At 46.3% G+C, this 25472-nt stretch overlaps 1 protein-coding gene and 1 non-coding gene across 3 annotated transcripts in view; both read right to left on the bottom strand.

Moving 5' to 3' along the window:
• The window catches only part of LOC126419177 (uncharacterized), a 291871-nt gene that overhangs the window by 239352 nt on the left and 27047 nt on the right, over window positions 1–25472 (bottom strand). The window lies entirely within an intron of this gene.
• Trnat-ugu (transfer RNA threonine (anticodon UGU)) lies at window positions 7443–7516 on the bottom strand. The gene has a single exon. It is a non-coding gene; the product is annotated as a tRNA-Thr (tRNA).

The raw sequence follows: 25472 nt of genomic DNA on the forward strand, positions 1-25472 counted from the left end.
GTGAAGGTGGAATGGGGTAACACTCGCACTTTTTCCTTCTCCAGAAAGTCCATCGTTCTGGCAGCCCTGTGCGCAGTTGCATTGTCGTGATGCAGCAGAATGTGCCCATGATTGGACTTTGGATGCTGTGACTTCCATGTGGCGATGACTTTTGGAAGATAATCGTTCACGTACCATTCAGCATTGACTGTACGACGTGTGTCCAAGGTCACAGAGGTGATATGCCCGATGTTTGTGAAAAAAGTTGTCACCATCTTTTTTCCAGAGCTCCGACTTCGAACTTTTGTGGGTGGTTCCTCCCCTGGAAAGCACCGCAGAGAAGACTGTCTCTTCGTTTCAAGGTCGTAATGGCAGACCCACTTTTCATTACCTGTGGCGAAACTGTAGTGTCTTGGGACTTCCCTCCATTGAATTTTTCGAGCATGAAACGACACCAGTCCACTCTCGCCTCATTTTGGCTTTCTGTCAGGGAATGTGGCACCCAATGGGCACATCTCTTAGTAAGGCCTAAGTGACTATGAACGATGGTCTGTGCTGCTGTTGATCCAATATTTAGGGTCCCTTCAATGTTGCAAAATGTAAGATGTGGATCTTCTTTGATCATTTTCCTCACAGCATCAATGTTTTCAGGAGTCACAACTGTTGCTGGCTGACCGGGACGAGGTTCATCTGCAATTAACTGCCGACCCCTCGAAAACTCGTGAAACCAATTTCCAACTGAGGCCCTAGAAGGGGAAGCTTCACCAAAAACATGCAGCAAAGAAGAATGGTATTCTTCGGCACTTAAACCCTTTTTATAACCGTAAAAAATCATGGCGTGAAAGTCGCGGCGCGACAGCTCCACCCTGCGCTGTCTCTGACTCAGCACTGCCTGTGCTTTCTTACCACGCTGTGGGGGATCATCACTAGCCAGGGGCTGCGCATGCACGTCCCAAGGTCAAAAAATATTGCTCTTTCGAATGAAAACAACCCCATTGTCCTCCGCCTTACAGTTTACGGGCTGCTAAAAACTTTCGGCATAGCCCTCGTATATACCTAAAAAATATGTAGCCAATGTCCATCTGAAACTTTGAGTATAATGTAAAAATATGAAGAAATTAAGTAAATAATTTATGGAAGTTATACATGGTGTTTCACAATTCATGTTGTGCATTTTTAGCCTTGGACTTAGTAAATTAAGTTTTACATAGAGCCCACGTCTGGAGATGTCATCCAACAATGCTAGAGTGTGTCAAAATTATAGGTGACAGTGCCTGTACATGTACATATACACAGGATGATTCCATGATGATGTTACAAACTTTCTAGGATGATGGAGAAGGATAAATGTATCAGTTTGAGGCAAGGGTATATACAGGGTGAATTAGTGATGATGTTACAAACTTTCTATGGTGATGGAAAAGGATAAACGTATGAATTTGAGGTAAAGAACCTTATACCAGAAACGAACAAGTCAAAAGTTTGAAGTGAAGACTGTTTTGATACCTCTAACAGTGTAAAATATGTACCGGTGCTGTTGTTGCTAAGATTATGGAGTAGGCAGCTTTCAAAGGTGGTACTACAGGGGGGGACAATGAAAAAAATTACAGTAAACATGGGCTCTAAAATGCATACCTGAGAAGCTATGACCACATATTCATCTTCGCTACTGTGAGACACATCTCCTCTAATGAACAAATGCTCATAGCTGTTGAAGTATGCATTTTAGAGCTCATGTTAACTGGACTTTTATTCTTGTTTTGGTCCATACCACTAACTCTCAAAGTTGCCTACCCTACAATTTTAGCAACAACAGTACCAGTACTTGTATTCAACTGTCAGATGTATCAAAATGGTTTTCGCTTAGAACTTTTGACTCAGTCGCTTCCGTTACAGGGGCCCTTATCTCAAATAGATACATTTATCCTTTTCCATCATCCTAGAAAGCATCTTCAAGAAATCACACTGTATATACATTCATTTATAGGTGCAGCACCTATAATTTTGGCACTCTGTAGCATTGTCAGATGACATTTCTGGACATGGGTTCCTATGTAAAACTTGATCTAGTAAGTCCTACCTACAACCTCTAGAAATGTGTAACATGAATTGTGAATACTCTATATATTAGTACAGATCTTATAAATAGATTTATGCACCATGTATATTGAAAGATATGTACCTTACACCCGTCCAAACATTTTTTAGAGTATCACGTAAAAACTGAAGTAAATCAGTCACGAAAATTTCGAGACATATATACCAGGTGACACAAAAAAACGTTTGCAAACTAACATGGGACATCGGTATACAACAAGATAAGTAATCACATAGGAACAAGGGGTCACAAATACCACAAGAGGGCACTACGGTCATGAGAGGCCTTTGCTATACAAACACAGGCAGAGCGCAAGGAGACTGTCACCATTCACGTCGTGGAAGTGTTGGAAATAACATGGCTAGCTACATGCACCACGAAAAGGGTGAGATGCATTTGATTTATGCCACAGCCAGCTGCAATGGACAAGAAATCTTGCAACTGTATTGTGTGAACTATCCCGATAGAAAGGTGCCGTGTCACACATTATTCACCACCCTCCATTGCTGACTGCAAAACTGGTCTGATCCACGTGCACAAGCTGGTCACCAATAAACAACCACAGACAGTTCCAGCAGAAGAAAATGTTCTCAAAAGGTGCAGCATACGCCATCAGCAAGTACAAGGTGCATCCCATGCTACTGATGTCCCCCCAATCCTCCATCTGATGTACTCTACCAGAATGAAGGACTGCATCTGTTTCATTTCCACCAAGTCCAGGCATTGCAACCAGGGAACTACAACAGGTGCATGTGATCTGCATGGTGTTTTCTGCAGGAATCCACTGCAGATCAAAACTTCACAGTGAGTGTCCTCTTCACCAATGAGGCTGCATTCTCATTTGAGAGTATGATGAACCATCAAAACCTGCGTACAAGGGCAGATGTGAATCCCCATGCTACACATACACATGTCTCACAATGCAAATTTACACTTAACGTAGGGGCTGGCATCGTTGGAGACTTTTTTGGGCTGCACATTCTCCCAGACTGACTTGACGGCCACATGTATCTCGTTCTGCCAGATATGTTGATTGATGATCCCATGCCTATTAGTCGCAACAATTGATTTCAGCACGGTGGAGCCTCTGCGCATTTCAGCAGACAAGTGAGGGCACATTTGCAGGCAACCTTTCCTGGTTGCTGCAATGGCCACAGTGGGCTGTCACATGCTGCCATAATCACCCAATTTGTCCCCAATCAATTTTTTTTCTGCGAGGGTATCTGAAGGGCCTTGTGAATGAAACACCTGTCACATCACCAGAGGACCTAGTGCACAGGATTTTTGCAGCAGCAGGTTGTCTTTGAGATACACCAGTACCTTAAAGAGGTTGCAGGTTTCAATGCAGCATCAAAATTTCTTGATAAATATAGACGCCTTCTTTTGTTCTTTTGATTTGAAGTCAAAGATACACTGGTGGTTCTTCATCAATCGTAATGTCAAAATTTTTGTTCAGTTGTTGCAGGAGTTTTCCATTTCACTGGTTTTTTCTCCAAACAGAAGCCCTTTATCAATATGAACAGCAAAGTATAGTTTCTTTTCAGTATCTAATTTGTAAACACATTGCTATTCACTGTAAAGATGACAAACTGAGCTACCGCTAGGCACAACGAAAAGACTGTTACACATTTACCTTTCAGTCAAAGCCTTCTTCAGAAACGGAAACGCAAACATACTTTCAGTCATAGAAGAACGCACACCTCATACACACATCTGCCATCTACGTCAGATCAGACTGGAATGTAACTGTCACACTGAACAGAAGCAGCAAACTGGAGTGGATGGAGAAGGGTAAGAGATAGCAGGGTACAGGCGGGAGGAAGAGAAAAATGCTGTCTGGTGGAGTGTGCAGGGACTAGAAGCAGCCATGACAAGACTGTCACCTGGTGCAGTGTCAGGAGGCTGTGGGGAAGGGTGATGGGAATAGGGTGGGGTGAAACAGGGAGTGGGAAAGGAGAGGAGCAGGGAAGGGGAAAGATGGGTGGGTGTGTTGGCAAAGAAAAGCACACAAAGAGGGTGAGAGGATGGGTGTAGGGAGAGGTGACAGGACACAGAGGACAGAAACTGTTGGGTGGAGGGTGTGTGGATGGTAGATTACCTTACTTTGAGGCCTTTTGAGAGTGGAGAATATGTTGCAAGTGTAACTCCCATCTTTGCAGTTCAGAAAAGCTGATGGTGGAGGGGGGATTCAGATGGCCCGGGGTTGTGAAGTGGCTACTGAATTCAAGTACGTTATATTCAGCTGCATGTTGTGCCACAGGGCCACACTTCATTCTTTGGCACAGTTTGGTGGTAGCTGCTCACCCTGGTGGATAGCTAGTTAGCAGTCATACCGGTATAAAAAGCTATGCAATGATTGCAGCACACCTGGTATATGACATGGTTGCACTCAACAGTGGTTCAGCCTCTGATGGGGTAGGATAAGCCTATGACAAGGCTGGAATAGAAAGTGTTGGGAGGGTGGACTGAGCAGGTCTTGTACCGGGGTCTTCCACAGGGATACGATCCCTGTGGCAAGAGGTTGGGATTGGAAGTGGCATAGGAATGGACTAGGATGATGTGAATATTGGGTGGGTGATGGAAGATCACTTTAGGAGGGGTAGCAAGGATCTTTGGTAGGATGTCCCTCATTTTAGGGCATGATGATAGGTAATCAAAGCCCAGACAAACAATGTGGTTCAGTTGTCCTGGTCTGAGATGATACTGCGTGACAAAGAGGGTACTCCTTTGTAGATGGTTCTTGGGGGCGGTGGGAATATTTGGGGTTGTGTGGAGAAACGGCATAGGAGATCTGTTTGTGGACTAGGCCTGGGGGATACTGCCTGTCTGTGAAGGCCAAGGTGAGACTCTCTGCACAATGGATAAGACTGTTCTTGTCACTGCAAAAGCACTGTCCCCTGGTGGCCAGGCTGTATGGGAGGGACGTTATGCTGTGGAAGGGATGACAGCCGTCGAAATGCATGTAATGTTGGTGGTTGGCAGCTTTAATGTGGACGGAGGTGTGGATGAAGCCATCAGAGGATGAGGTCAACATCCAGGAAGGTGGCATGCTGGATCAAGGAGGACCAGGTGATGCGGATGGGGAAGAAGGTGCTGAGGTTGTAAAGGAATGAGGATAGAGTGTCTGGGCCCTGAGTACAGATCATGGGTTTCCTGAGCCAGAGTAGGGGGTTTGGTGTTTTTGGAGGCTACAAAGCACTCATGTAGTAGGCCCATAAACAGTTTGGTATTGGAGGATGTCATACAGGTGCCCATGGCTGTGCCACAAATTGCTTTGTATATCTTCACTTGCAAGAAAAAGTAGTTGTGAGTTAGGATAAAGTTTGTAAGTTGTATGAGGAGTGAGGTAGTTGGTTTGAAGTCTGAGGGCTGTGGGAAAGGAAGTGTTCAATAGGAACAAGATTATGGACATGAGGGATAATGATGTATAGGAAAATGGTGTTAACAATGATGGGTAGGAGTGGTTGGTATCTAGATTATGGGCAATAAGTCGGATAGTTGGTCAATAAGGGCCTAAATTCTTTAAGTGGGGGCACAATAACCAGCTACAATGGATGAGCCCAGGACTGTTGGGTTTTATGGATTTTGAGGAGCATGTAGACAGTTGGTGTGCGGGGTGTCATTGGGCTGAGGAGGGAAATTAATTCAGGGGAGAGGTTCTGGGAAGGGCCTAAGGCTTTAAGCAGGGATTGGAGGTTATATTGCACTTATGTGATGGGATCACTCTGGCCAAGTTTATAGGTGGAGTGGTTAGATAATATGCGGGGACTTTCCACCAAGTAGTCATTGTAATTCATAACAACAGTGGTGGAACCTTTTCTGTGGGTAGGATTATTATGTTAGGATTTGTTTTGAGATTGTGTTTGGCTGTCATGTCCTCTGCTGAAAGGTTTGTGTTCTTAGGAAGCAGCCTGGGGAAGAATGGTGAGGCCAAGTTGCAGGTAATCAAGGAGTGGTTAAGTGGGAAAGGATGGGGGAGGAGACAGGTTCACAGTTGGATGGTGGTGTGAACTGGTAGAGGCAGGGGTTCAATGTTGGAATTTGTTGGCTCTGGTTGCAGGGGTTGCTGACAAAGAACTGCTTCCACTGCAGGGATCAGGAGGAGGAGAGAAGGTCTCTGACAAGTCCAATATGGTTAAATTCAGGTGTAGGGCTAACGGTGGGATCTTTGGGTAGAACTAAAACTTCTAAGAGGCTGAGAGTTTTGGTGGAAACGTTAACAACAGAGTTCTGGGAATGCTTCAGCTCTTGATTTGATGGAGTGGTGGTACACAGTTTGGGGGGGATGTGGCAAGTTCAGAAGGTCAGCTATGCAGGGACTGGGTACTATGAGGTGCTGATGGGGAGAAAAACTGTGGGTAGGATAGGGTTGTCCCAAGGCAGCAGTAGGATGTCAGCAGGTTTGATAGCTTATGGAGGTGGTGTCTAGAATGGTCCTCCAGGTGTTGGAGATAAGGGATTCAATTTCAAAGGTTTGATGTATGTAGCAGGGATTACACATTAGCAATTTGTTGCAGAGGTAGCAGTGGTGATTCTGGGATGCCTGTGCCATGGAGATGTGTCTCTGCAGTACCAAGTTTGTGAGTGCCACTGAATGGCAGAATCTTAAGTGGTAAAGATCATGTGAAAGGAGATTTTGATCCAGAGAAAAGATTTTTTATGGTTAGGCCATGCCATTGGGGGGGGGGGGGGGGGGAAGAGTCCATGGTTTAAGGCAGCATTTAAGAAACAGGATGTGGGACTGTGTTTTAGCCAGGGAAAGGGATACTTTCCTGAACTGTTGCAGAAAGATGGAGCAGGGATCCACTGTGGCAGGGATGGCGTTCGGGAAATGGGAATGACATGGAAATGGGCAAATGAATGAGTCGGATGAATGTGAGAACAGCTAGGTAACAGTAAAGATGAATAAAAATATGTAAAAACATACACAAAAACATTCACACATACATAAAAGCACAAATACACAAAAATATGCAAACTATGCAAAAATGCCTGAAACTGCATAAGAGTATACACAAATATATTAAAAACATAGTTGCACTGCGATGAGTAAAGAGAGGTGGAAGGGGATTGGTTAGGTCAGGAACACAAGATTGTGTGGCACAGGTAGACGTGGAAAATAAAACAGGAAAATATACAAGGATGAGGGCAGAAATGGGATCAAGAGGTGGGAAGAATTTGGGGCAGCATCAGATGCTGCATCAACAGTCTGCATAGTATATACAAAGACAGTAACTTGTTCTCGAAAGAACAGTTACTGTTGATGACCGTGCAGCATTTCCCTGGAATAAATGATGACTAACTGAAAACCTCAGCTGCTGACAGGTGTTGTTGATATACCTCGATGTGGACAGCTGAAAATGTGTGCCCCGACCGGGACTCGAACCCGGGATCTCCTGCTTACATGGCAGACGCTCTATCCGTCTGAGCCACCGAGGACACAGATGAATAGCGTGACTGCAGGGACTTATCCCTTGCACGCTTCCCGTGAGACTCACATTCCCAACTGTCCACAATTCTACAAATGTATTGTACCTTACAGACATTTGCCCACCTACTCATTACTCGCGCACGTTTTGGCGATTCCCGTAAGAGTTTGGGCAACCTGTGTGCATTCGCACAGACGAAGGTCAATGGCTGGGTAGCCTTTAACTATATACACGAAGACAGTAACTCGTTCTTGAAAGAACAGTTACTGTTGATGACCGTGCAGCTTTTCCCTGGAATAAATGATGACTAACTGAAAACCCCAGCTGCCAACAGGTGTTGTTGATATACCTCGATGTGGACAGCTGAAAATGTGTGCCCTGTCCGGGACTCGAACCCGGGATCTCCTGCTTACATGGCAGACGCTCTATCCATCTGAGCCACCGAGGACACAGTTGAATAGCGCGACTGCAGGGACTTATCCCTTGCACGCTTCCCGTGAGACTCACATTCCCAACTGTGGCTCAGATGGATAGAGCGTCTGCCGTGTACACAGGAGATCCTGGGTTCGAGTCTCGGTCGGAGCACACATTTTCAGCTGTCCACATCGAGATATATCAACACCACCTGTCGGCAGCTGAGGTTTTCAGTTGGTCATCATTTAGTCTGCATAGTCATGTAGCTGAGAGTTGTGCATGGATGAGAAGTGCTCGGAAGTCACAGCTTGTGTGGTTTGGAAGGCAATGAATAAACATAGGAGAGAAGAGAAAGAAGAGACACTTAGAAGAGTAATGTTTTAGAAAATAGTGACGAAATAAAAAATCACAGGGTGATAGATTGCAAGAAAAGCCACTAGGCAAAATCACACAATGGAAACTCCAGATAGGAATATCAACAACATACGGAAAAAGATAGATGCTACATCTACATTTACATTCACACTCTGCAATCTATTCTACAGTGCATGGTGGAAGGTACCCCGCACTACTAGTCATTTCCTTTCCAGTTCCACTCGCAAATAGAACAAGGGAAAGACAACTGTCTTGGTACCTCCATATGAGCCCTAATTTCTCATATCTTATCTTCGTGATCCTTACATGCAATGTATGTTGGAGGCAACAGAACCATTATTCAATCAGCTTCAAATGATGGTTCTCTAAATTTTATCAATAGTGTTTCTCAAACATTGCCTTTCCTAAAGGGTTTCCCATTTGAGTCCCTGAAGCATCCCCGTAACACTTGCGACCTGGTACAAATCTCTAACACTCTACCAGTTGTACAGTGGGGGCCGTTACTGAATGGATTTATTAGTTTGAAAATTTGATTTTTATTTTTCACTTCCCCTTCAGTCATGATACACGACTTTATGAGTTAGCGATTCTGGAATCCTATTATGCGCCATGTTCGTGCTCAGAACTGGTATGTTTAGAAGAGAGTGAAGCACCCGAGTTATTTAAAATACCCAACAGAGAAGAGTTGAATGCACCCCTGAAGTTGAGAAGAAGTGTGCTACCCTCTCGCTGTAGAGCGGAAACGAGATAGATTTTGTGGTAGGATAGAAGTAATTAAGTTTTACCCAAGTATAGGTAGTTAGCACCCCATGTGCGTGGTGCACATTTAAGAGTTCACCCAGATGAAAACTGGTTTTGCTGTTGTTCACCCTACTTCTCACGAAGTAGGGTGTATTGAAATCTGAAGATGTTACAAGCGAGCATGAAAATCGACATTGCTACCATTTGGGTACAGTGCCCCGCCATGTGTTTAGGGAGTGAGAGACACCCGTTTGTTTATTCAAACAAATGCACCCATGATATAACATGATTGAAGCACCCGCTGAAATCAGCACTAGATTGTTGATGATTAGCACCCATGACGTGACGTCATCTCCCAAGCGCAGTAATGCTTTATCTTGTTAGAAATATAGTTACCAAGAGATTTCCACCCTAATGAAAAGAAGTTTTATGGTACAATGTTGCAGTAGTTCGTACCCCCCCTCACCCTGTTAACTTCAGGGATTTTGGGAAATTTGTAGTAGTGAACCCCCACGAGACATAATTGCCCTATGTCTTCCTCACCCACGCATTGCACTGCGTTACTACCATTGCTCTCAGTCGCTTGTCCATTCATTCAAACCTCGACCATTACTTTGTCCCTTCCTCCACCAGGGCCGTGTGTATTACACTTTGTGGTTAGCACCTGCAGAGTGCCCAACTGATCGGTTTATTCTTTAAGTTTTTGCTTTCGTAAACCGATCGCCTACCTATCTCTTTCACCTATGCGTCATTGCCTCCCCCCACAGGGAGGAGGAAGGATACCTTTTATATTCCAGTATGGCTACTACAGTCAGAAATTCTCTGTTGTTGTCACATTCAGCCTGTGGCTGGGCTCCTCCAGCAGCATTCGTACTGCACCCTGCCTGCCCTAAGGCTATCCACCCTTTCCAATCCCTTGTATGGAAACCTGGCAGTACCATCTAGTTACCGACTTGCTCAGTGATTATACAACTGTAGCAACATGGCTCCCCTCCTACTTTTCCCTTGTATGAGGGTTAAGCAGAACTGCTTCCCTCTACTTTTCCCTGGCATAGGAGTTAAGCAGAGCTGTTTCTAAACCAACAACGCTAGTAACCCAGGATATTTGACATGGTCCTCCCACACTGACACTTCCTACTGTCGCGGCAACAAGATGCCCCACCTCCAAACCACCTAGCACATGGTTTGTGACTGATTTTACTGTATGGCTCACAAGCCGCCCAAGAAGTCCACCACTCATCTTTGTATAATATGAGTAATTACCTGCACCCATGAGCAAATATGCTACACGATGGTTACGTCACAACTGACTCACACCTGTGCCCCATCTACCCTGGTATTAAGATCTCCCCCCCCCCCCCCCCCCCCCCACCCCCCCCCCCCAAGGCGCTACGTAGTCAATTCACTGCCGGTTAACTAAGACCAGAGCTGTTTTGACCCACGGTAAACTCAGTTTAGTAGCGGCCAAATTTCATTGACTCGGTTCCTTACTCTCCTGTTAGGCTAGCAGTAGGTGACCGATTCTGCTGTGGAAGTCCCTGTGGACAGTACGCCCTACTGCCATATCAGTTGCTGCAGTTATTTTTTTTTTTTTTTTTTTTTTTTTGCCCTCCCCTTTTTCTCTTACCCTCCTGCCGGGTCTGAGTCTCTATTCTGTTTTTCTTCTTTCTTCTGTCAGGGAAGGGTAGCTTAGCTATGCCTTCCGGCAGGACCACAAGAGCTAATCTAACACTGTATATTAGACATGCTTTTCCAGCCATTTTATACAGGTATCACTCCTCCCTTGATTTCAGTGGCCCATTAGCTACTTTCTGAGGCATTACCACTGGGGAAAACCTGTGTCTTGGCTAGTCACTCGAGCAAGTGTCCTATCACCCAGTAGACATGTGTGTCTACCCTCACATCTCTGTACCCTGTGGCTAGTGGATTTATCACCGCTGAATCATTCTTATTCTGAAACCCGTTACCTGAACTTGTTCCTGATTATACCCAATTCTTTATTCTTCAATGCGAACACCCTTCCGATTCGCAGCAGATGGGTCGCTCGGCATGATTGGCCAATATGTCTGGCTAGCCCGGCATTGTGCATCACGGATGGCTGTCCATGAATATACTCGGGAAAAACCCTGCATTAAGCGCAACATGATTTTTCCCATTAGTCAAATTCCTTTTCTTCCTAAGCTCCAACATCCATTACTAAAGCTTCCGATTCAGCAAATCACTTATGAAACCACTACATACCCGAATTCCACCTATGTATCGACTGCAGGCATTGATTAATGCAACCCCTCATTTTTGCACTCATGCTGATCAGGATGACGAGTAAGCCTCTTTTCAGCACGACCATAGCTGCCTCATTCCCTCACTGCCCTGTTGCTACTAACTGATACCCCTGCAGTTCTCTGGAATCTTTCCCGACAATTTATTCTTTTCCTGTCCATGCCTTCTGTTTTTCATAAGTGGTAGTTCCTTGATTGGTTAACTCAATGCACGAAGCTATGAAAGAGAATTGATCTGTTCTACCCCTGTAAGTTGATAAGAGAGGATAGGTGACTTCCGGCAGTTATCCCCCAGAGGGGAGCGAAATTTTGTTGATATCAGGATATGTAATACATAGTTTTATTGAGGTTATTTCTGAACAGGCAAGAGTTTCTGTGTGTGTTGTGCTAAGTGATGATAAACAGCCTGTTTTATGCTACCACCCCAGAGGTCAGAGCAGAACCGTTAGCCATGATTCATTTTACCATGCAGCGAGTTTCCAGTTGATACAAAGTTTTGGAGTCGTTTAAATTGCATGTTATGTTACCAGTGAACACTTACTATAAGCAGAGCATGTTGCAAACACGTGGACTGGCACAGCTGTCGCCTTGTGATAAGCCAGTCACGTCCCCGAATGCTATCACTTCTCTCCCTATTCTACGTCTTGTCTGCCGTAATTAATTCTAATTTTCATAAGATTTATAAATCATTTATTGTATAAGGTTTGAGTGACATAGTGCACACGAGTCTGTTAACCACTGACTTTTCACCTGCCACTACAACCTCAGGTAATTACTTACTACTTTTTCATCCACTGCAATACTTCCCTTTCGTAACATAACTCCCAGCTGGAGCTAACAATATTAGTCTGTTGCTATAGGCAACAGTATTTTATACACCGTACCCCACCCAGTAACAGCCACTGTCGTACACTTTCGAGCGACCTAGCCCTACCATGTGCTACTCAATTGTAGCGGTTTACTATTTAACACCTCTCACTGCAACATCATTACCCCACCGAGGAAGTGTTTGCACATTTATCTTAAGCTCATAATGTGTGACTTCCACCTCTCCTGTCATATTTTCCAGAGCAACAGATGGTACTACCGTCACCTGACAATTGGTCATCTCTCTCCAATCACTCACATTCCCAGCTGGTCCAGTTTTTAACTGACCTGGGAAACAAAGAGTTAGGGCAGATTATGCTAGATCGTGCCACAGCGCGTGTCACAGATTGGCACCACCACCGGTATCTCAGTCGTATAGTTATTTCTAGTTCTGTGTGTACCCCTTTACTAATTATCTTTATTGGTTTATTGCTATGGGTAGCATTTAGAAAAGGACTTCTTGCATGACTTCGGTCATCCCCTCCTGCTATCCCTGAACAGCAACCTCCTGGGGAATACCATGCTTAAGTTGTGAAATGGCAGCAAGTGTGTTCCTTGCTGCCCCCATATTCTAGTAGTCCGGTAGGACATTGTAGTGAGTAGAAAGGAATAGCAAATAAGTAAAATACACCCAAAAGAAAAGGCATGGCCCTCCTTTAGGTGTAAGCAACAAATGATGCGTGTGAAGTGATTCACAACTGTCAGCCCTCTGCCCCCCCTTGTGATCTGTGCATCAGGTGTTCCGGAACTTCCCGCTTATATGCTCCAGTGGAAGTTGCAGTGTGTGACAATGCGCCACTGCCTGCCACAGCCAGCGACCTCCACTGCTGCCAGCACCAACAGCTGATCGTTGCTCCTTGCACCGCCACTCGTCGCATCTCACACCACCGCCACACCATCTGCCGTCGATCAAATTCTGTCACGCAAGTCTTCATCACCCAATGCAAACATTGTCACACTTTCTTAAACCAATGCATTAAAAAAAAAGGTGTATTGTCAAAATTATGTAAGGCTATCCTTAGCAGGAGCCCCATAGTAACTGTATTTCCTGCCCCCCCCCCCCCCCCCCCCCCGGCGCTTCACTCCTGCAACGGGGAGAAGCGTGTACAGTGGGGGCCGTAAATGAATGGATTTATTATTATAAAAATTTGATTTTTATTTTTCACTTGATGTTTGTCAGTGCCTTCTGCCTGGCAGCTAGTTGTAGTAGGTCAGTCACGTTGCAAGAAACTGGACAGAACCACTTTTAAACTCGTGTGTTGAGCCATCAGCAGTTACACTCACATGTTGCTGATGAGGTAACGCTATTGAACTGTGCGTCTATGATTTGGCCGACCAATAGGAAGGCTTGGAGGCATTCAAGTGGGGGTGGAACCACTGCCAGCCACTGGGAACTGACACGCCGTCTGGTCTCTTCTGCTGGCAGCTTCCAACCTGACCAGACACTTTCCTCTCCTGCTCTCTTGGGCAGCAGCCCATTCAGTTTTGACGGCTTCTCTAGGCCTGCCTTTCCTTTTTACGGCATTAAACATTCATGCAGTTAAAATATATTTGATTTTTCACCTCAACAGGTGCCTACTGGTTTCCCCTGCTGGCCAATCCTGACACGTTAACAAAGTACTTGAACAGGTCCTATATGCAGTCTCCTTTAGGTCCCTACACTCTATAAAGATGACACATTGAGTAGCACAGGCACAATGAAATGACTGTTACACAATTAGTTTTTGGTCAAAGTCTTCTTCATGAAAGGAAACGCACACACATTCATTAACGCAAGCAAGCACATCTCATGCACACATGACTGTCAGTTCCAGCAGCTCGGACCAAAATGCAACTGTCACATTAAACTGAGGCAGCAAACTGAGGGAGTGGGAAAAGGGATGGTAGGGCATGGGTGGGGAAAGAGAAGAAAGGTGTCTAGCAGAACCTGCAAGGACCAGAAGGAGGCATGATAAGACTGCCACTAGTAGTTGCAGCATTGGGAGGCTGTGGGGCAGGGAGGTGGGGAGGGGAGGGGAGCAGAAAAGGAGAGGAGCAGGGGAGGTGTAGTAACACTGTTCACGTTTACATCGCGCCGCACTTAGCGTAGACCGGGACTGTGTCCTAGGCATGCCCGATCTTGACTGACTGGGCACAGCCCGTGCTGCCAGAGTTGTTGTTGTTGTTGTTGTTGTTGTTGTCATGCCGGCAGAGGTCGCGTCCGAATTCTCGCGTGCCCTCTGGTGGACGGGACTCTACTTGCGGCAACTACCGTCCGTGACGCGCCGTGCCAATGTGCGCCTCCCGCGATCTTTCTGGTGGCTACTACACTCCCCCTCCTTCAGGGGGTGAAGCCACTGTGATCCACTGCATCGGAAGGTGGAGCGACAGGCAGGAGCGATGACCTCCAAATCCATTGGATGGCCAGAGTCGAGGGGATCTGCCAACCCTCGAGCTGGAACCTTCGAATATGGCTGGAAGTGACCCACACGAAGAGGCCCCCGTCGTCCCACAACCGGAGCCCGGGACAGAACGGGCAACAAGCTGTTGAACTCCGGTTCCTGTTCCACCCCGGGAGGGGCAAGACCCAGTGGCGGGGACGAAGGGGAAGGGACGACCACAGGTGAACCAACCTCCTGAGAAACCGGGCCTGCTAGGGGGGCCGGCTCTCGCTGGGGCATCTCAAACGATGGCGATGCCGGTGCTGGAGCTACTGGAGGCTGCCAAGGCTGAGAACCATCGCTGTGCGGCAGAGGCACAGCGGGGAGAGGAGGCAACGTCCCCTGCGAAACCAACACAGGTGCCGGCAATGGGGAAGACACCCCGGCAATGGGGAAGCCGGTGTCCAAGAGGGCGGAGGGTGGGTGCCCGAACGTGGACGTAGCTGATTTTGGTGACGACGTACCACCCGGTCCCCCGCCTGCAAGGTATAGAGCCGGCGGCCATTTCGGCACAGGACCACCGCTGGTAGCCAACGTGGATTGCGACCAAACCCACGGGCCCAGGCCGACATACCCAGTGGAAAACCAGGTACTCCGTTTTGTGAAGACTGGCAAGGACCAGGCCGGAGGAGGTGCAGCAGAGTCCTAGGTTGACGCCCATGGAGGAGCTCTGCGGGGCTGCGGTCTCCCATTGGTGTGGTCCGGTATGCCGTCAAGAAAAACGTCAATGCTTCCTCCGCAGGAAATTCGTGCACATACTTTTTCATCTGCGTCTTAAATGTGCGCACCATGCGCTCGGCTTCCCCATTCGATTGTGGATGGAAGGGGGGAGAGCAAACGTGCCGAATACCAAAGCGCCTACAAAAATCCTGGAAGGTCTGTGAAATAAACTGCGGTCCATTGTCCGAGACCAGGGTGATTGGCAGACCTTCCACAGAAAAGATTTTTGCTAGTGCCTGGATTGCAACTTCGGAAGTGGTTGAGGAGCAGCGAACCACATATGGGAATCGGGAATAAGCATAAATGACAATGAGCCAAAAACCGTTGAGAAACGGGCCCGCAAAATCGATGTGAACACGTTCCCATGCTTGGGTTGCCGGTGGCCATGAAGAGAATGCCGCCCTGGGAGATGCTTGTTGGCTCGCACTCTGTGAACAGGCGGCCACCAAGTGCTCAATTTCTCTGTCAATACCGGGCCAGTACACATGTCTGCGAGCCAAGGTTTTAGTACGGGAAACACACCAGTGCCCCGCATGTAATAACGTGAGGACCTCCCATCGTAAACTTGCAGGAACAACCACGCGAGGAGCTGTATCATCGGTAGCCAGAAGGAGAACGCCTTCCAAGACCGAGAGGCGGTCCCGTAGAAGAAAATAACTACAAAGAGGGTCCGAGGCCCGGCCCGGAGGGCGGGATGACCACCCCTGCTGAATGAGGCGAACTACTTGCCGGAGAACCGGGTCAGCTGCCGTTTCCCTGGCGACTCGAGAACTAGTGATCGGGAAGCCATCAACCGCTTGGCGGGACGCCACATCCAAATGAAAACACATAATCTCCTCTCGATCGAACGTAGGATCCGGGCCCACCGGAAGACGGGAAAGAGCGTCGGCGTTGGCATGCTGTCCTGTAGGGCGAAAATGAATGTCATAATGGTACTTAGAGAGGAACAAGGCCCAGCGCTGTAGTCTGTGGGCCGCCCTATCCGGAATCTGAGAGGCGGGGCCAAATAACGATATTAACGGCTTATGGTCAGTGATTAACTGAAACTTCGTGCCATACAAGAAAGGGTGAAACTTGGTAACAGCGTAGACAATGGCCAAAGCCTCTTTTTCCACCTGGGAGTAATGGGCCTGCGCGGGACTAAGCGTTTTAGACGCAAACGCCAGTGGTTGCTCGGAACCATCTGCGTTGCGATGGGCCAGGACCACCCTCACCCCATACTGCGAAGCGTCTGTAGCCAGGACCAACGGCTTACGGGGATCAAAAGTAGCCAAACAAGGGACGGATGTGAGGAGGCCCTTCAACGAGAAGAACGCTCGCTCGCATGCAGGCGACCAATCAAAAGGAACACCCTTGCGCAGAAGGCAGTACAGGGGGTGGGCTATAGTGGAAGCCCTGGGAATGAACCGGTGGTAATAGGCTATCTTGCCTAAAAAAGCTTGTAACTCTTTCAGCGAAGCGGGCCGAGGAAGGTTGGCGATACCTTGGACCAAACTTCCTAGTGGCTGGATACCGTGCCGAGAGATGGTGTAGCCCACATACTCAATGGATGATTGAAAGAAGGTTGACTTATGCAGGTTGCAACGCAAGCCCACAGACCTGAATTTGAGAAAGAGGGTACGAAGGTTGTGCAAGTGTTCCTTCGTGCTGCGGCCTGTGACAATTATGTCATCCAGGTAATTAATACAATGAGGAATTGTCGACGTGACATGCTCAAGATAACGCTGGAATATCGCCGGGGCACTGGATATTCCAAAGGCCAACTGCTGGTATTGGTAAAGGCCAAACGGGGTGTTGACGACCGCCAACCGTTTGGAGTCCTCATCAAGTGGTATCTGATGATAAGCCTCCGACAGATCGATTTTCGAAAAATATTGGCCTCCCGCCACGGAGGAGAACAATTCATCAGCACGAGGCAAAGGATAGGTGTCCACCACCAATTGGGAATTAATGGTGGCCTTGAAATCGCCACAAAGACGTAATTTTCCCGAGGGCTTCCTTACAATAACGAGGGGCGAAGCCCACTCACTGGAAGAAATGGGAAGAACGACCCCTAGGGCTGTCAGCCGGTCTAGCTCTTCCTTTACCTGAGGGCGGAGAGCCAAGGGTACCTGCCTCGCGCGTAGAAAATGCGGGCGAGCCGACGCCTTCAACGTTAAGTGAGCTTCAAAATCTGAAACACGTCCTAGGCCCTCCTCAAAAATATCTGGAAAGTTGGAGATCAAAGATTCCAATGATTGATAGGGAACGTCTTCGGAGACCAACTGTATGGTGTCAGTGATAGAAAAACCGAAAGCTTGAAAGGCATCCAGGCCAAGAAGGTTAGCTGAGCTCGCATCACTGACAACAATAAAAGTAATAGGCCGAGTGACTGATTTGTAAGTCACGTCGGCAGTGAATTGACCCAGTAGGGGAATGAACTGTTTACCATAACCGCGTAGACGCCGGTACACTGGCACCAACGGGGGCGATCCAAGGTCGGAATAAGTTTGTGCATTCAACAACGAAACTGGGCTATCGACTTGCAGTTGTAACCGGCGCGACCGAACCGACACCTCGATAAAGAGTTTGCGTGCCGATGCGTCGGGAGCCTGGCCCGATGAAACTTCCTGAATGTCAACGTCTATGTCCTCTGTACCTGCTTCCTTCGATTCTTTTGAGGCTGAGCGGCAAACTTTAGCAATGTGACCTTTTCTATTACATTTGCGACAAACGGCCCAACGCTGGGGGGCACTCTGACCGATCATGATGGATATAGCACGACGCACAGGACGGCAACAGGGGACGGCGGCCGGAATTCTGTTTACGCGCCGTGCGGGAGCGGCCGTAACGGCCGGATTGAACCGCTCGCACGTTGTCCACCCCCGACACACTGAACGCGGCCGCGCCGCCCTGAACCTCCGCGACGTCGCACCACGCTTCCAGCTGTTGACCTGCTGCGTGGGAGACTTCATACGATTGAGCAATGGACAGGACTTCCTCGAGGGAAGGGTTTTCTAACTGCAGGGTCCGTTGCCGGACCTCCCTATCAGGGGCCGAACGAACAATGACGTCGCGTACCATAACGTGGGCATACGACTCTCGCGACTGCTCCGTGACAAAATGACACTTGCGACTAAGACCGTGCAGAGTAGCGGCCCACGCCCGGTAAGACTGATGGGGCTGTTTCTTGCATTGATAGAACTCGACCCTAGCCGCCACAACATGCGTGCGGCGGCAATAATATGAAGACAGCAATGAACACAATGCGTCAAAAGACAAGGACGAGGGTTCCTGCAACAGCGCTAGCTGCCGCAAAACTTGATACAGCGAGGCAGACATCCAAAACAAGAAGAGAGCACGATATACCTCCGCATCGGAAACATGAAACGCCTGGAAATTCTGCCGAAGGCGATGTTCATATGCGTCCCAATCCTCCGCCGTCTCGTCATACGGGGGAAAGGGAGGAGGGAATGGCGCCGGAGCAGACGGTGTGGAGAGCAACGCCGGAAGCACTTGTTTCATGGTGGCCATGAGTTCCGTCTGCTGCGCAACCTTAACTCACACCAAATCCTCCATGCCGTGGAGAAGCTGCAAAACCGGAACAACGACGCAACACGCGAAAGAACGACCCTACTCGTCGCCAATTGTGTAGTAACACTGTTCACGTTTACGTCGCACTGCACTTAGCGTAGCCCGGGACTGTGTCCTAGGCATGCCCGATCTTGACTGACTGGGCACAGCCCGTGCTGCCGGAGTTGTTGTTGTTGTTGTTGTTGTTGTTGTCATGCCGGCAGAGGTCGCGTCCGAATTCTCGCGTGCCCTCTGGTGGACGGGACTCTACTTGCGGCAACTACCGTCCGTGACACGCCGTGCCAATGTGCGCCTCCCGCGATCTTTCTGGTGGCTACTACAGGAGGGGAAAGATGGGCGGGTGCCTTGGCAGAGGGCAGCATACAAAGAGGGTGAGGGGAGGTGAATAGGAAGAAGGTGATAGGTCAGAGTAGGTGGAGAATGTTGGATGGATAATTTCAGGAGCAGAGAATGTCTTTCCAGGATAACTTGCATCTGCGCAGTTCAGAAAAGCTGGTGGTGGAGGGGAGGATCCAGATGGCCTGGGTCATGAAGAAGCCACTGAAATTAGGCATGATATGCTCAGCTGCATGTTTTGCCACAGAGCGCTCTACTTTGCTCTCGGCCACAGTTTGGTGATAGCTGTTCATTCTGGTGGATAGCTGGTTAGTAATCACACCAATACAAAAAGCTGTGCAACAATTGCAGTACAGCTGATATATGACATGGCCGCTTGTACAGGTGGTCCAGCCTTTGATGGGGTGGGATAGCCCTGTGACAGGACTGAAACAGGAAGTGCTGGATGAGTGGATTCATCAGGTCTTGCACCTGGGTCTTCCACAGGGATATGATCCCTGTGGCAAAGAGGTTGGGACTGGGAGTGGCATATGCATGGACTAAGCTGTTGCAGATGTTGGATAGGCAACAGAAAACTACTTTGGAAGGGGTGGGATGGATCATAGGTAGGACGTCTCTCATTTCATTGTATAATTGATAGGTAATCGAAGCCCTGACGAAGGACGTGGTTCATTTCTTCCAGTCCAGAATAGAACTATGTGATGAAGGATGCACTTCTTTGAAAAACATTCTTGGTGTGGGAGGGAGGGAGGGGGGAGGATTTGGGGTTGTGGGTGGGGAAATGGCACTGGAGATCTGTTTGCTGACAGTGTCTGCGTGTGAAGGCTGGAAGTTCTTGTCACTGCAGATATGCTGTCCCTGGGTGGCAAGGCTGTATAGGAGGGATTTTTTGATGTGACAGGGGTGACAGTTGTCAATATGGAGGTACTGTTGTAGGTTGGAGGGTTTAATGTGGACAGAGTGTTTTGCATCTTTTCTGTTATCAAGCTCCCCTCACAACTATCCAACACCTTCATTTGCACATTTCCATGCCATCCCCATATCCACAATGCCATCCCTGCCACAAAGGATCACTGCTCCACCAATTCTACTTCTTAAATGCTGCCTGGACCATGCAATCTCCCCCCCCCCCCCCCTCCCCCTCCAAGGCCTAACCATAAAAACTCCTTTCTCTGGATCCCACTCCTCCTTTCAGAATGAGCTTTACCTTTCAGATTGTGCCAGTCCCCGGTTCTCACAAACCTGGTACTGGTACCACAAAAACACATGTCCATGGCACAGGCATCCAAGAACCTTCACTCCTTATGCAAGATACTGCTACATACATGTATCGATGATGATGAAGTCCCATACTCCATAACAGGGTGTAGAGGACGATGCGGGAGACCCGCACAGCCGTACTAGGCAAGGTCCTAGTGGAGGTGGCTTGCCATTGCCTTCCTCTGACACATACACGTATCAGACATACATGTGTCACATCTGTGAAATTGAATTCTTGGCCTCCAACACCTGGAGAAGCATTCCAGGCACCACCTACATATGTAAGTTATCAAACCTGCTGACATCCAACTGCCACCATGGGGCATCATTATCCAACTCCTACCCACAGTGTTACTCGTTGACAACCCCTCATAGCACCAAGTCCCTGCCTAGATGATTTTTTTCAACTTGCCACTTTCTCAAAACTCTCTACCAACAAACCACCAAATCCAAAGCTGAAGCATTCCTGAAACACTGTTCTTAACTTTTCCTTCAAAGCCCTCAGTCCCACAGAAGTTTCAGTCCTATCCAAAGACCTCACCTTTTGACCAACACCCAAATTTAATCATGTTGACTTGTCAAAGACCACCTCTCCTTCTTCTGACTCCTGCAGTGAAAACAATTCTTTGCCACCAATCCGTGCAACCAAAGCCAACCAAACCCCAACACTGAACCCAGCCTCTCTCAGTTCATTCCACCAACCAACCGTGAGCCTCCACCCCCCCCTCACCCTTTACCTAACCAACCCCTGGTCGCTTTCCAAGAATTTCTGAACTTCAACTTGGTCTCACCACCCTACCTCAGGTTGCTTCCTAAGCTTCAGCAGAAGCAGCTTCTGCTTCAGCAGAAGAAGTGACAGCCATACACAACCTCATAACAAATCCTGATCTATTCATCCTTTCTTCAGACAAAGGTTTCACCACTGTCATTATGAACTGCAGTTGACTACGTGGTGGATGGCCTCTGTATATTATCTGACTACTACACCTATAAATTCTACCAGAGTGATCCCATCCCAGAAGTACTACGTAACCTCCAATCCCTGCTTAAAGCCTTAGGGCCTTTCCAGAAACTTTCCCTCAATCCATTTCCCTCCTCACCCCTATGACTTCCTGCGCACCCACATTCTACATGCTCCCCAAAATCCACAAACCCAATAGTTCTGGGACCCCCTTTTCAGCTGTTTATTGTCCCTCCACTGCAAGAATTTTGGACCTCATTGACCCAACACCTCCAACAATTCGCTCTTAACCTAGCCTCCACATCAACAATACCGATCACTTCCTTCATCGACTCTCCACCATCCTCAGCCCTTTACCTTCTGGATCCCTACCCATCACTCTTGACTCCAATTTCCTATACATCAACATCCCTCATGCCCATGGTCCTGCCACTATTGAACACTAACTTTCTCACAGTGCTTTAGTCTTCAAATCCACTACTTCATTCCTTATACATCTTAGTAACTTCTCCTAACTCACAAGTACTTTTCCTTTGAAATGAAGGAATACAAACTAATCCGAGGCACAGCCACAAGGCACCCTCCTATGCCTACTTGTTTATTGTCTAACTACTGGAGGCCTAACTTGCCTCCCAAACCCCTTACCTGATGTAGGTTCACCGATGATATCTCCATGATCTGGACTCAGGACTAATACACTCTATTCTTATTGCTTCACAACCTCAACAGCTCCTCTCTCATTTGCTTCCCCTGGTCCTCCTCACCCAGTGTGCCACCTTCATGGATGTTGACCTCCTCCCCTCTGATGGCACCATTCACACCTCTGTAGATATTGAACTCACCAACTAGCTACAGTACCTGCATTTCGACAGCTGTCATCCTTTCCACATCAAAAAATCCTTCCCACACAGCTTGGCCACCCGGGGACAGTGTATCTGCACTGACAAGAACTCCCCTGCCCAGTATGCTGATGGTCTCACTAGGGTGTTCACAGACAGGCACTATCCCACAGACCTAGTCCACAAACATATCTCGTGTGCCATTTTTCCCACACACCCCAATCCTCCCACCACCCCCAAGAACAATCTACAAAGGAGTGCCCCCTTTGTCACACAATACCATCCCAGACTGAAACAACTGAACCACAACCTTTGTCTGGGCTTTGATTACCTGTAATCACGCTCTGAAATGAGGGACAGCCTACACAAGACACTCTCCACCCCCTGCTAAAGTGGTGTTCCATCACCTATCCAACCTTGACAACAGCCTAGTCCATCCATAGCTCATTCCCTATCAAAACGTCTTGCCACAGAGATCGTATTCCTATGGAAGACCCCAGTACAACACCTGCTCCACCCGCCCAGCACTGCCTGTTCCAGCACTCCAGATCTCACAACTAAGGTATTGCTTAAGCACTGATATCTATAGTTCTCAAAGTACAGTATTTTGCAAATTCACCTGTTTGTTCCCACTGAATTTTTATTTTTCAATTTTTTCATGTTTCTTGATATCACCGGTAATGTATCGCTAAGGTCCTTTTTCAAGAACATCACATTTATTTCCAAGTCCCATATCAGAAAACTTGCAACATCTTTTAATTTTGGCACACTGTTTAATGCTATACCTTCTGCTAACGACGCCACATTTCGACACACTATGCACAATTCTTTTTACAAGAAAATCACAATCTTTATACATTCACAAATTTTCACTTTTTTTTCCACCCAGATTTTCTGGACCCATAACCTGTCAAGATAACTCTATATCAAATTTGAGGATTGTCTTTTATTGCTTGAGACACAGGATTTCTTTTTTAAAGAATACACTGTTGAGCAAAATCTATAAAGACAACTGCCTATATTTTTTATTCAAACAACAGCCAACTCATATTGTCAATGTATTACAGAAACAATGCACTGATACCAATTGTGACCTTACATTAACAGGCAAATATTGTTTCTGATTACTACAATCTTTTTTAAATCTCACCAGTTAGTTATTATCAAGGTGTGACATCTGCCACAATGGATGTTTTTCTTAGCTTTCTGTCTCCAATTGAATCTCTACATATTTTTATAAGATCCTACAAAGTAATTTTCCAATTTTTTGCTTTCTAAATTCTCTCTGTGATTAATCCCTTGGAATCCTTGCTCCTCCTACTGAAACAAACTCCATTTCTATCACACATAAGACAAACTCCATTGTGTTTCTGCTATGTGTCTCAATCTCCTATCACTTTGTAACTAGATAGCTCTTTCTCTGTCTGTAGGTCTCCATCTGTATTGTGTCATAAGAAAGCAGCAAGCAGAAGTAATTTATCTGTTTATTTTTATTTAAATTCTGTGGTTATGGACCTTATTACATATAGAACAATATGGTACATAAAGCTACAATAAAGATTGGTTACATGTACAACAAGCACTAATTTACAAGCAATTTCAACTACTCAAACAAAATTAACAAAAGCACTAATTTACATACATTTTGAACAACTCAAATAACTTTAACAAGAGTGAAAGAGAATACTAGCAGATAAATACTTGCACACATTTCCATAACAGAGTGTATCACCAACAACTGCAAATTGAATAAATTAATAGCACATAGTGTAATAATAATAATAATAATAACAATTATTATTATTATTACAATATTATGAAAAGGATAGTTGCTACTCACCATATAGCAGAGATGTTGAATCAGTCTGGCCTTGGCAGCCAGAGACTGTGATCATGAGTGTGTGAATTTCAATTGCACTGTGTGTGTGTGTGTGTGTGTCTGTGTGTGTGTTATGTCTAATTCTGATGAAGGCCTGTTTGGCTAAAAGCTTTGTGCGATAGTCCTTTTGTTGTGCCTATCTGCGACTCACTATCTCTGTTGTGTGGTAACAAGTATATTTTTCATAATGTTCTCATGTTCCATCCTAGATTTTCCAATGTATTTATTATTATTATTATTATTATTGTTGTTGTTGTTGTTGTTGTTGTTGTGAGGATAAGCTACTGCAAACAGCATAGTGAACGCATTATTGTGGCCAAGATAGATACGAAGCCCACGCCTACTACAGTAGTACAAGTTTATATGCCAACTAACTTTGCAGATGACAAAGAAATTGAAGACATGTATGATGAAATAAAAGAAATTATTCAGATAGTGAAGGGAGACGAAAATTTTAAAGTCATGGGTGACTGGAATTCGGTAGGGTGAAGTGGAGTAAGCGTAACCACGTTTTGGCATAGTTCAACTTTGACACCAAATTGCCAAATTGTTATTGAAGATATGATTTTGAAATTTCTCATGCTTAAAGTTTAACTTATTGATTTTAAACAATCTACATTTCGTTTTTGGAAAAAGAAATTATATGGTCAATTAATTGTTTTCAAAATTTTGTTTGTGAGGTTACATTTGCCTCATGGTTCAGGGAAAGTGTAACCCCGCATTGTTGTACCCATACAGAGCACTGTAAAAGAGACTTGGGGTAAGTGACCTGATTACCCAATTTTTACTGAATTTGAGGATTTTTGAATTATTAAAATATCTTAAATTTTACTCAAGATATGAACATTTTTGCACACGCCTCTTTGTATATTATGAAATACACAGAAAATGTTAGCTAAACTAAAAAATAAGTGTTAGCCTAAACCATAAAACACTGAAACAGAATGCTTCATAGATGATTGATTTTTGTTTTAGGCCAGTAATTTATTAGTTTAAATTCTACCAAAGTAATATTTTTTCTTTGGTAGGTAATTTAACAAAAATAATGGGACCTGGATAAACTGACTAAACCAGAGGTTGTACAGAGTTTCAGGGAGAGCATAAGGGAACAACTGACAGGAATGGGAGAAAGAAACACAGTAGAAGAAGAATGGGTAGCTTTGAGGGATGAAGTAGTGAAGGCAGCATAGGAACAAGTAGGTAAAACGAGGAGGGCCAGTAGAAATCCTTGGGTAACAAAAGAAATACTGAATTTAATTGATGAAAGGAGAAAATATAAAAATGCAGTAAATGAAACAGGCA

This window comes from Schistocerca serialis, chromosome 1 (genome assembly GCF_023864345.2).
Source record: "Schistocerca serialis cubense isolate TAMUIC-IGC-003099 chromosome 1, iqSchSeri2.2, whole genome shotgun sequence".
Lineage (NCBI taxonomy): Eukaryota > Metazoa > Arthropoda > Insecta > Orthoptera > Acrididae > Schistocerca > Schistocerca serialis.